This window comes from Anthonomus grandis, chromosome 11 (genome assembly GCF_022605725.1).
Source record: "Anthonomus grandis grandis chromosome 11, icAntGran1.3, whole genome shotgun sequence".
NCBI classification, from domain to species: domain Eukaryota; kingdom Metazoa; phylum Arthropoda; class Insecta; order Coleoptera; family Curculionidae; genus Anthonomus; species Anthonomus grandis.
Genome location: NC_065556.1, coordinates 29,188,766 through 29,200,946, shown reverse-complemented (window position 1 = coordinate 29,200,946; position 12,181 = coordinate 29,188,766).

Sequence of the window (12,181 nt, the reverse complement as noted above, 5' to 3'; positions counted from 1 at the left end):
TAACAGGATCCGAGCAGAACTAAGGAAATGAGAGCCCTTTGAAAATCGTGAAAAAGTCGTTTTCGACGTCCGTTTTTGAGGCCAAAAATGGGCATCAAAAATGCCATATCTCGGCTATTAGAAGAGCTAAGACCTTCCGGATGGTCTCGTTGGATTTAGAACGACGAAACTAAGACAAAACCGTTGGAATTTTCCCGATAGCTCTTATAGAAGCCGAGATATCGACCTTCAAAGTTTGGAATTTTTCATTTTTCGGGTATACCCCCCCGTATCGAATTTTTTCACCAAAAATTGATTTTTTTCGAAATCAAACTAAGTATACCAGCGTCTTATTTGGGTCACCTAGATAACGAAAACACCGGGTTATAACAGGATCCGAGCAGAACTAAGGAAATGAGAGCCCTTTGAAAATCGTGAAAAAGTCGTTTTCGACGTCCGTTTTTGAGGCCAAAAATGGGCATCAAAAATGCCATATCTCGGCTATTAGAAGAGCTACGACCTTCCGGATGGTCTCGTTGGATTTAGGACGACGAAACTAAGACAAAACCGTTGGAATTTTCCCGATAGCTCTTATAGAAGCCGAGATATCGACCTTCAAAGTTTGGAATTTTTCATTTTTCGGGTATACCCCCCCGTATCGAATTTTTTCACCAAAAATTGATTTTTTTCGAAATCAAACTAAGTATACCAGCGTCTTATTTGGGTCACCTAGATTACGAAAACACCGGGTTATAACAGGATCCGAGCAGAACTAACGGAATGAGAGCCCTTTGAAAATCGTGAAAAAGTCGTTTTCGACGTCCGTTTTTGAGGCCAAAAATGGGCATCAAAAATGCCATATCTCGGCTATTAGAAGAGCTAAGACCTTCCGGATGGTCTCGTTGGATTTAGAACGACGAAACTAAGACAAAACCGTTGGAATTTTCCCGATAGCTCCCATAGAAGCCGAGATATCGACCTTCAAAGTTTGGAATTTTTCATTTTTCGGGTATACCCCCCCGTATCGAATTTTTTCACCAAAAATTGACTTTTTTCGAAATCAAACTAAGTATACCAGCGTCTTATTTGGGTCACCCAGATTACGAAAACACCGGGTTATAACAGGATCCGAGCAGAACTAAGGAAATGAGAGCCCTTTGAAAATCGTGAAAAAGTCGTTTTCGACGTCCGTTTTTGAGGCCAAAAATGGGCATCAAAAATGCCATATCTCGGCTATTAGAAGAGCTACGACCTTCCGGATGGTCTCGTTGGATTTAGAACGACGAAACTAAGACAAAACCGTTGGAATTTTCTCGATAGCTCTTATAGAAGCCGAAATATCGACCTTCAAAGTTTGGAATTTTTCATTTTTCGGGTATACCCCCCCGTATCGAATTTTTTCACCAAAAATTGATTTTTTTCGAAATCAAACTAAGTATACCAGCGTCTTATTTGGGTCACCTAGATAACGAAAACACCGGGTTATAACAGGATCCGAGCAGAACTAAGGAAATGAGAGCCCTTTGAAAATCGTGAAAAAGTCGTTTTCGACGTCCGTTTTTGAGGCCAAAAATGGGCATCAAAAATGAGATATCTCGGCTATTAGAAGAGCTACGACCTTCCGGATGGTCTCGTTGGATTTAGGACGACGAAACTAAGACAAAACCGTTGGAATTTTCCCGATAGCTCTTATAGAAGCCGAGATATCGACCTTCAAAGTTTGGAATTTTTCATTTTTCGGGTATACCCCCCCGTATCGAATTTTTTCACCAAAAATTGATTTTTTTCGAAATCAAACTAAGTATACCAGCGTCTTATTTGGGTCACCCAGATTACGAAAACACCGGGTTATAACAGGATCCGAGCAGAACTAAGGAAATGAGAGCCCTTTGAAAATCGTGAAAAAGTCGTTTTCGACGTCCGTTTTTGAGGCCAAAAATGGGCATCAAAAATGCCATATCTCGGCTATTAGAAGAGCTACGACCTTCCGGATGGTCTCGTTGGATTTAGGACGACGAAACTAAGACAAAACCGTTGGAATTTTCCCGATAGCTCCCATAGAAGCCGAGATATCGACCTTCAAAGTTTGGAATTTTTCATTTTTCGGGTATACCCCCCCGTATCGAATTTTTTCACCAAAAATTGATTTTTTTCGAAATCAAACTAAGTATACCAGCGTCTTATTTGGGTCACCTAGATTACGAAAACACCGGGTTATAACAGGATCCGAGCAGAACTAACGGAATGAGAGCCCTTTGAAAATCGTGAAAAAGTCGTTTTCGACGTCCGTTTTTGAGGCCAAAAATGGGCATCAAAAATGCCATATCTCGGCTATTAGAAGAGCTAAGACCTTCCGGATGGTCTCGTTGGATTTAGAACGACGAAACTAAGACAAAACCGTTGGAATTTTCCCGATAGCTCCCATAGAAGCCGAGATATCGACCTTCAAAGTTTGGAATTTTTCATTTTTCGGGTATACCCCCCCGTATCGAATTTTTTCACCAAAAATTGATTTTTTTCGAAATCAAACTAAGTATACCAGCGTCTTATTTGGGTCACCCAGATTACGAAAACACCGGGTTATAACAGGATCCGAGCAGAACTAAGGAAATGAGAGCCCTTTGAAAATCGTGAAAAAGTCGTTTTCGACGTCCGTTTTTGAGGCCAAAAATGGGCATCAAAAATGCCATATCTCGGCTATTAGAAGAGCTACGACCTTCCGGATGGTCTCGTTGGATTTAGGACGACGAAACTAAGACAAAACCGTTGGAATTTTCCCGATAGCTCTTATAGAAGCCGAGATATCGACCTTCAAAGTTTGGAATTTTTCATTTTTCGGGTATACCCCCCCGTATCGAATTTTTTCACCAAAAATTGATTTTTTTCGAAATCAAACTAAGTATACCAGCGTCTTATTTGGGTCACCTAGATAACGAAAACACCGGGTTATAACAGGATCCGAGCAGAACTAAGGAAATGAGAGCCCTTTGAAAATCGTGAAAAAGTCGTTTTCGACGTCCGTTTTTGAGGCCAAAAATGGGCATCAAAAATGCCATATCTCGGCTATTAGAAGAGCTACGACCTTCCGGATGGTCTCGTTGGATTTAGAACGACGAAACTAAGACAAAACCGTTGGAATTTTCTCGATAGCTCTTATAGAAGCCGAAATATCGACCTTCAAAGTTTGGAATTTTTCATTTTTCGGGTATACCCCCCCGTATCGAATTTTTTCACCAAAAATTGATTTTTTCCGAAATCAAACTAAGTATACCAGCGTCTTATTTGGGACACCTAGATTACGAAAACACCGGGTTATAACAGGATCCGAGCAGAACTAAGGAAATGAGAGCCCTTTGAAAATCGTGAAAAAGTCGTTTTCGACGTCCGTTTTTGAGGCCAAAAATGGGCATCAAAAATGCCATATCTCGGCTATTAGAAGAGCTAGGACCTTCCGGATGGTCTCGTTGGATTTAGAACGACGAAACTAAGACAAAACCGTTGGAATTTTCCCGATAGCTCTTATAGAAGCCGAGATATCGACCTTCAAAGTTTGGAATTTTTCATTTTTCGGGTATACCCCCCCGTATCGAATTTTTTCACCAAAAATTGATTTTTTTCGAAATCAAACTAAGTATACCAGCGTCTTATTTGGGTCACCTAGATTACGAAAACACCGGGTTATAACAGGATCCGAGCAGAACTAACGGAATGAGAGCCCTTTGAAAATCGTGAAAAAGTCGTTTTCGACGTCCGTTTTTGAGGCCAAAAATGGGCATCAAAAATGCGATATCTCGGCTATTAGAAGAGCTACGACCTTCCGGATGGTCTCGTTGGATTTAGGACGACGAAACTAAGACAAAACCGTTGGAATTTTCCCGATAGCTCCCATAGAAGCCGAGATATCGACCTTCAAAGTTTGGAATTTTTCATTTTTCGGGTATACCCCCCAGTATCGAATTTTTTCACCAAAAATTGATTTTTTTCGAAATCAAACTTAGTATACCAGCGTCTTATTTGGGTCACCTAGATTACGAAAACACCGGGTTATAACAGGATCCGAGCAGAACTAACGGAATGAGAGCCCTTTGAAAATCGTGAAAAAGTCGTTTTCGACGTCCGTTTTTGAGGCCAAAAATGGGCATCAAAAATGCCATATCTCGGCTATTAGAAGAGCTAAGACCTTCCGGATGGTCTCGTTGGATTTAGAACGACGAAACTAAGACAAAACCGTTGGAATTTTCCCGATAGCTCCCATAGAAGCCGAGATATCGACCTTCAAAGTTTGGAATTTTTCATTTTTCGGGTATACCCCCCCGTATCGAATTTTTTCACCAAAAATTGATTTTTTTCGAAATCAAACTAAGTATACCAGCGTCTTATTTGGGTCACCTAGATAACGAAAACACCGGGTTATAACAGGATCCGAGCAGAACTAAGGAAATGAGAGCCCTTTGAAAATCGTGAAAAAGTCGTTTTCGACGTCCGTTTTTGAGGCCAAAAATGGGCATCAAAAATGCGATATCTCGGCTATTAGAAGAGCTACGACCTTCCGGATGGTCTCGTTGGATTTAGGACGACGAAACTAAGACAAAACCGTTGGAATTTTCCCGATAGCTCCCATAGAAGCCGAGATATCGACCTTCAAAGTTTGGAATTTTTCATTTTTCGGGTATACCCCCCCGTATCGAATTTTTTCACCAAAAATTGATTTTTTTCGAAATCAAACTAAGTATACCAGCGTCTTATTTGGGTCACCTAGATAACGAAAACACCGGGTTATAACAGGATCCGAGCAGAACTAAGGAAATGAGAGCCCTTTGAAAATCGTGAAAAAGTCGTTTTCGACGTCCGTTTTTGAGGCCAAAAATGGGCATCAAAAATGCGATATCTCGGCTATTAGAAGAGCTACGACCTTCCGGATGGTCTTGTTGGATTTAGGACGACAAAACTAAGACAAAACCGTTGGAATTTTCCCGATAGCTCTTATAGAAGCCGAGATATCGACCTTCAAAGTTTGGAATTTTTCATTTTTCGGGTATACCCCCCCGTATCGAATTTTTTCACCAAAAATTGATTTTTTTCGAAATCAAACTAAGTATACCAGCGTCTTATTTGGGTCACCTAGATTACGAAAACACCGGGTTATAACAGGATCCGAGCAGAACTAACGGAATGAGAGCCCTTTGAAAATCGTGAAAAAGTCGTTTTCGACGTCCGTTTTTGAGGCCAAAAATGGGCATCAAAAATGCCATATCTCGGCTATTAGAAGAGCTAAGACCTTCCGGATGGTCTCGTTGGATTTAGAACGACGAAACTAAGACAAAACCGTTGGAATTTTCCCGATAGCTCCCATAGAAGCCGAGATATCGACCTTCAAAGTTTGGAATTTTTCATTTTTCGGGTATACCCCCCCGTATCGAATTTTTTCACCAAAAATTGATTTTTTTCGAAATCAAACTAAGTATACCAGCGTCTTATTTGGGTCACCCAGATTACGAAAACACCGGGTTATAACAGGATCCGAGCAGAACTAACGGAATGAGAGCCCTTTGAAAATCGTGAAAAAGTCGTTTTCGACGTCCGTTTTTGAGGCCAAAAATGGGCATCAAAAATGCGATATCTCGGCTATTAGAAGAGCTACGACCTTCCGGATGGTCTCGTTGGATTTAGGACGACGAAACTAAGACAAAACCGTTGGAATTTTCCCGATAGCTCTTATAGAAGCCGAGATATCGACCTTCAAAGTTTGGAATTTTTCATTTTTCGGGTATACCCCCCCGTATCGAATTTTTTCACCAAAAATTGATTTTTTTCGAAATCAAACTAAGTATACCAGCGTCTTATTTGGGTCACCTAGATTTCGAAAACACCGGGTTATAACAGGATCCGAGCAGAACTAACGGAATGAGAGCCCTTTGAAAATCGTGAAAAAGTCGTTTTCGACGTCCGTTTTTGAGGCCAAAAATGGGCATCAAAAATGCCATATCTCGGCTATTAGAAGAGCTACGACCTTCCGGATAGTTTCGTTGGATTTAGAACGACGAAACTAAGACAAAACCGTTGGAATTTTTCCGATAGCTCCCATAGAAGCCGAGATATCGACCTTCAAAGTTTGGAATTTTTCATTTTTCGGGTATACCCCCCCGTATCGAATTTTTTCACCAAAAATTGATTTTTTCCGAAATCAAACTAAGTATACCAGCGTCTTATTTGGGTCACCTAGATTACGAAAAACACCGGGTTTATAACAGGATCCGAGCAGAACTAACGGAATGAGAGCCCTTTGAAAATCGTGAAAAAAGTCGTTTTCGACGTCCGTTTTTGAGGCCAAAAATGGGCATCAAAAATGCCATATCTCGGCTATTAGAAGAGCTACGACCTTCCGGATAGTTTCGTTGGATTTAGAACGACGAAACTAAGACAAAACCGTTGGAATTTTTCCGATAGCTCCCATAGAAGCCGAGATATCGACCTTCAAAGTTTGGAATTTTTCATTTTTCGGGTATACCCCCCCCGTATCGAATTTTTTCACCAAAAATTGATTTTTTTTCGAAATCAAACTAAGTATACCAGCGTCTTATTTGGGTCACCTAGATTTCGAAAACACCGGGTTATAACAGGATCCGAGCAGAACTAACGGAATGAGAGCCCTTTGAAAATCGTGAAAAAGTCGTTTTCGACGTCCGTTTTTGAGGCCAAAAATGGGCATCAAAAATGCCATATCTCGGCTATTAGAAGAGCTACGACCTTCCGGATGGTCTCGTTGGATTTAGAACGACGAAACTAAGACAAAACCGTTGGAATTTTCTCGATAGCTCTTATAGAAGCCGAAATATCGACCTTCAAAGTTTGGAATTTTTCATTTTTTCGGGTGTACCCCCCCGTATCGAATTTTTTCACCAAAAATTGATTTTTTTCGAAATCAAACTAAGTATACCAGCGTCTTATTTGGGTCACCTAGATTACGAAAACACCGGGTTATAACAGGATCCGAGCAGAACTAACGGAATGAGAGCCCTTTGAAAATCGTGAAAAAGTCGTTTTCGACGTCCGTTTTTGAGGCCAAAAATGGGCATCAAAAATGCCATATCTCGGCTATTAGAAGAGCTACGACCTTCCGGATGGTCTCGTTGGATTTAGAACGACGAAACTAAGACAAAACCGTTGGAATTTTCTCGATAGCTCTTATAGAAGCCGAAATATCGACCTTCAAAGTTTGGAATTTTTCATTTTTCGGGTATACCCCCCCGTATCGAATTTTTTCACCAAAAATTGATTTTTTCCGAAATCAAACTAAGTATACCAGCGTCTTATTTGGGACACCTAGATTACGAAAACACCGGGTTATAACAGGATCCGAGCAGAACTAAGGAAATGAGAGCCCTTTGAAAATCGTGAAAAAGTCGTTTTCGACGTCCGTTTTTGAGGCCAAAAATGGGCATCAAAAATGCCATATCTCGGCTATTAGAAGAGCTACGACCTTCCGGATGGTCTCGTTGGATTTAGAACGACGAAACTAAGACAAAACCGTTGGAATTTTCCCGATAGCTCTTATAGAAGCCGAGATATCGACCTTCAAAGTTTGGAATTTTTCATTTTTCGGGTATACCCCCCCGTATCGAATTTTTTCACCAAAAATTGATTTTTTTCGAAATCAAACTAAGTATACCAGCGTCTTATTTGGGTCACCTAGATTACGAAAACACCGGGTTATAACAGGATCCGAGCAGAACTAACGGAATGAGAGCCCTTTGAAAATCGTGAAAAAGTCGTTTTCGACGTCCGTTTTTGAGGCCAAAAATGGGCATCAAAAATGCCATATCTCGGCTATTAGAAGAGCTACGACCTTCCGGATGGTCTCGTTGGATTTAGAACGACAAAACTAAGACAAAACCGTTGGAATTTTCTCGATAGCTCTTATAGAAGCCGAAATATCGACCTTCAAAGTTTGGAATTTTTCATTTTTCGGGTATACCCCCCCGTATCGAATTTTTTCACCAAAAATTGATTTTTTCCGAAATCAAACTAAGTATACCAGCGTCTTATTTGGGACACCTAGATTACGAAAACACCGGGTTATAACAGGATCCGAGCAGAACTAAGGAAATGAGAGCCCTTTGAAAATCGTGAAAAAGTCGTTTTCGACGTCCGTTTTTGAGGCCAAAAATGGGCATCAAAAATGCCATATCTCGGCTATTAGAAGAGCTACGACCTTCCGGATGGTCTCGTTGGATTTAGAACGACGAAACTAAGACAAAACCGTTGGAATTTTCCCGATAGCTCTTATAGAAGCCGAGATATCGACCTTCAAAGTTTGGAATTTTTCATTTTTCGGGTATACCCCCCCGTATCGAATTTTTTCACCAAAAATTGATTTTTTTCGAAATCAAACTAAGTATACCAGCGTCTTATTTGGGTCACCTAGATTACGAAAACACCGGGTTATAACAGGATCCGAGCAGAACTAACGGAATGAGAGCCCTTTGAAAATCGTGAAAAAGTCGTTTTCGACGTCCGTTTTTGAGGCCAAAAATGGGCATCAAAAATGCCATATCTCGGCTATTAGAAGAGCTACGACCTTCCGGATGGTCTCGTTGGATTTAGAACGACGAAACTAAGACAAAACCGTTGGAATTTTCCCGATAGCTCTTATAGAAGCCGAGATATCGACCTTCAAAGTTTGGAATTTTTCATTTTTCGGGTATACCCCCCCGTATCGAATTTTTTCACCAAAAATTGATTTTTTTCGAAATCAAACTAAGTATACCAGCGTCTTATTTGGGTCACCTAGATTTCGAAAACACCGGGTTATAACAGGATCCGAGCAGAACTAACGGAATGAGAGCCCTTTGAAAATCGTGAAAAAGTCGTTTTCGACGTCCGTTTTTGAGGCCAAAAATGGGCATCAAAAATGCCATATCTCGGCTATTAGAAGAGCTACGACCTTCCGGATGGTCTCGTTGGATTTAGAACGACGAAACTAAGACAAAACCGTTGGAATTTTCCCGATAGCTCTTATAGAAGCCGAGATATCGACCTTCAAAGTTTGGAATTTTTCATTTTTCGGGTATACCCCCCCGTATCGAATTTTTTCACCAAAAATTGATTTTTTTCGAAATCAAACTAAGTATACCAGCGTCTTATTTGGGACACCTAGATTGCGAAAACACCGGGTTATAACAGGATCCGAGCAGAACTAAGGAAATGAGAGCCCTTTGAAAATCGTGAAAAAGTCGTTTTCGACGTCCGTTTTTGAGGCCAAAAATGGGCATCAAAAATGCCATATCTCGGCTATTAGAAGAGCTACGACCTTCCGGATGGTCTCGTTGGATTTAGAACGACGAAACTAAGACAAAACCGTTGGAATTTTCCCGATAGCTTCCATAGAAGCCGAGATATCGACCTTCAAAGTTTGGAATTTTTCATTTTTCGGGTATACCCCCCCGTATCGATTTTTTTCACCAAAAATTGATTTTTTTCGAAATCACGATGAGATTCCCTTTTCAATCAACGATGTACTTCAGTTACTCTGCCTAATACCCACTGCAATGGAGGAGTTTGTTCATTTTTAATTAAAACTAGAGTATTTAAACGTATGTTTTCGTTACATTCGTTCCATTTTGAACGTTGCTGCAATGAATGCAAATACTCGCCCTGCCATTTCTTCCAGAAATCCGCGTCAATCTTTTGTACCAACTGCCATCGATTTAATCGATTTAATTTTAGATGCGACAGGCATGGATCTGGAAGGGTATTCAGAGCCTCCATGGTCAGAAAATGGCCGGGAGTTAATGAATTCAAATCATTTGGGTCGGATGAGATTGCGGTTAAGGGACGTGAATTTAACAGAGCCTCCACCTGAGTCAGGAATGTATATAAAACTTTTCATATGTCAGGATTTGTTCGCCAATTACCCTATCAAGATGTGTTTTAACTGACTTAACGCCAGCTTCAGATAGGCCATTAAAACGAGGCGCTCCAGGGGGATTTAGGTGCCAATTTATTTAAAATTCGCATAAAACATTTTTTGCACCTACAAAATTGGTACCTTGATCAGAATAGACATCTGATGCATGACCTCTTCTAGCCACAAAACGGCGAAATGCCGCAATAAAAGCTTCCGTTGAGAGATCTGAGGCTAATTCAAGATGATTTGGCCGAGTAGCAGCACAACAAAAAATTGCGACATACCCCTAAATCGTAATTTTGCAACCTCGATACTTGCCCGAGGAAATACTAAACCGACACTAATACTAGAATGACATGTGAAAAACATTTATTTTGGGACACCCTAAATAGAGCAAGGTCAGCCATCATAGGGGTATAAGATTTGGGTTTAGCCTTAAAACATCGAATGCATTTTGATAAGGAACGATTTATAGCTTGCCGTGGTGACAAAATCCAATATTGCTGTAGAATTAAATAATGCAAAGTTTTCAACCCTGGATGCAAATATTTTTGATGAGTAAACTCCACCACTAAATCAGTGAATCGGTGAGTTTTCGGCAACAACAAGGGGTGTTTTGCACTAAAGGATAACGAATGAGAGCGAGTTTTCGCAAAGGTTTCGGAACTAATTTATTTTCAGCTATAAGAGTGAAGATATGTTCAAAAGTCTGCCTTTGAACATGCTTGAGAATAAGAAAGGGGGCATTTTGCAAGTTAGAATTTCACGATGGGGGATCCAATCCTTTGACTGTGCTTTTATATTAATTTGTTTAACCAATGGCAAATATAGCCAATAACTCGCTGTATTTTCGCGAGTGAAGGAAATTGGTTAAGAATAGTATCAATAACTTCTCATCTTTAGATATTGTAAATTAGCATTAAATTAGTTGTTGCTATGAGCCCCAGGTTAGATCTTGCCATCCTTTTATTTATTATTTCTGTGAATACTATATATATATATATATATATATTAGAATAAATAAAAAACACTTATTATCATTATGTTTTTGCAAAATAGCTAGTTTTCCCTAAAACCCATTATTATTATTATAAATTCCGGATAATTCCTTTTGACTATAGGATAAAAGGTTTGCAAATATTGATATTAATTAACCAGAGTGAAAACCAAAGATATGCAAGTATAGACTGTTGAAGTGCATGCTTTATATTTACCGCCTTATCTTGATGCATAAATTGATGTGCGAATATCAGTGGATAAACAAAGTTTATTTAATTGACTTATCCCCTTATCTGGTGGGATTTTTACTTTATGATTTTATCCAAATAATTGGAAAGAGTGTTCTAGGGACTCCTACTTCATGTTTCTAAATACCACTAATATAGATTTATACGTAATAAAAAAATCATATTAATGATAATGTACAATTCTCATAAAGATCAAAAATTTGACGATAAACTAGACGTTCCGGTAATGGAAGGCACAATTTCAATCGACAGTAAAAAGTAAAACCACCACAGCATCATTCGCATTTTAAAAACTGAAATTTTATTACAATAATAAAATTGGCTCTTCTCAACAATGTGAGCCTTTTTATCATTAGGGCCAGTATTGATTTTTTAAATAGTACAAAGCTCTGTTAAGCTTTTGTACAAATTTTCCACCCACTTTTTTTTATTAACACGTTCGCTACCGGAGCTTGAGAAGAAAATCTTGTACCACAGGCCATGGAAATTTTTCTTATGAAATGACTTTAAATGGCATCGGATTTTTTAATATTATATTTATAGTCTTTATTTTTTATAGATATTTCACCAAAAATTCATTTTTTTCGAAATCGAACTAACTATACCAGCGGCTTCCTTTCATCACCCTCATTACGAAAACACCGGGTTATAACGGGATTCGAGCAAAACCAACTGAATGAGAGCACTTTGAAAATTCGGAAAAAGTCACTTTTTAATCTCGTTTTTGAGGCCAAAAATGGGCTCCAAAAATGCGATATCTCAGTTAATATGAGAGCTACGACCTTGCAAATGGTCTCGTTGAATTCAGAGTGACGAAACTAAGACAAAACCGTTAGAATTTACCCGATAGCTCCGATAGAAGCCGAGATATCGACCTCCAAAGTTTGGGATTTTTCATTTTTCGGGTATACCCCCCCGTATCGAATTTTTTCACCAAAAATTGATTTTTTTCAAAATCGAACTAACCATACCAGCAGCTTCCTCTCATCACCCTCATTACGAAAACACCGGGTTATAACGGGATTCGAGCAGAACTAACTGAATGAGA